This window comes from Sinocyclocheilus anshuiensis, unplaced genomic scaffold (genome assembly GCF_001515605.1).
Source record: "Sinocyclocheilus anshuiensis isolate Anshui unplaced genomic scaffold, SAMN03320099.WGS_v1.1 scaffold2, whole genome shotgun sequence".
Lineage (NCBI taxonomy): Eukaryota > Metazoa > Chordata > Actinopteri > Cypriniformes > Cyprinidae > Sinocyclocheilus > Sinocyclocheilus anshuiensis.
In genome coordinates, this window is record NW_015542337.1 from 1169214 (window position 1) to 1170343 (window position 1130).

The 1130-nt window shown below is 34.6% G+C and overlaps 1 protein-coding gene across 2 annotated transcripts in view; it reads left to right on the plus strand.

Moving 5' to 3' along the window:
• Window positions 1-1130, plus strand: part of cd82b (CD82 molecule b) — a 40683-nt gene that overhangs the window by 30732 nt on the left and 8821 nt on the right. The gene's annotated exons all lie outside the window — the stretch shown is intronic.

Here is a 1130-nt window from a genome sequence, read left to right on the forward strand (position 1 = left end):
AATTTAAAATAAAAATCCACATTCGAATGCAAAAACGTTGCATTCGAATTTTAGGTAGGCGTTAAGGAGGCAGCCTTAGCAGTGGCGCACAAGATGCGATGACGATGTAAGAGTCATTGCATTATAATGTTTTTGTTAACCCAGCGGTTCTCAAACCTGTCCTGGAGTACCCCCTGCCCTGCACATTTTGTATGTCTCCCTTATCTATGTATTTGTTATCCTGTCCAGTTGAAGCCACTAGATGCGGCGCTGCTGCATTGTTCATTAAAAATATTGCGGAAAAAGAGAACATCAATGCGGAGAAGATCTTGTTTACATCAAAACTGAAATGAAGCCGTTCACACAGAACACATATTTCACGCATTTTCTAGAGGGACATCTATCACGTTGCACTCGCATCTCGCAGAAAGGAGCATGTTCTAAAGCATGTTTAGAAAGCTATGTAAAATTAATGCAAGTGTAACTTTGAAAAAAACATATATCGAGACTTTATGATGGGGTTTTTTCCCCATCCCACTGCATCTCATGTTTTTAAATGAAAAATGAACTCTGTGTGATTGGCTTTCCGCCCTTTGTATTAAACTATGCATACATACATGATGCTGTTTTGTTTATAGTTGTTTAAGCAACTTAATTAATTATAATTGGTTTATAAACATTATTTTAAACATTATGCACTTTTTTCACAGATAGTCATTTTATCTTATGCTTTGAATAAACATGCATTAGTAATATTTTGCTTGATGCGCCCTCTTGTGGCCTCAGAATTATCTTATGCTTTGAATAAACGCGCATTAGTAATATTTTGCTTGATGCGCCCTCTTGTGTCCTCAGAAAAGAAGCCAAAAGCTTTTCTTCACCCTAACTGAAATTATGCATTTTAAATTCATAATTTCATTATGATTTTTAAACATACACAATTTGAAATAGATAACACAATTGAAACACACAATTTAATATATATATATATATATATATATATATAAATATGCCAAATAAAATAAAATAATAGCCCAGAGCCCAAAACAAGCTGGCTTTGATGTAGTTAGCAGTAACACACACACACATACAGTGGGTACGGAAAGTATTCAGACCCCCTTAAATTTTTCACTCTTTGTTATATTGCAGCC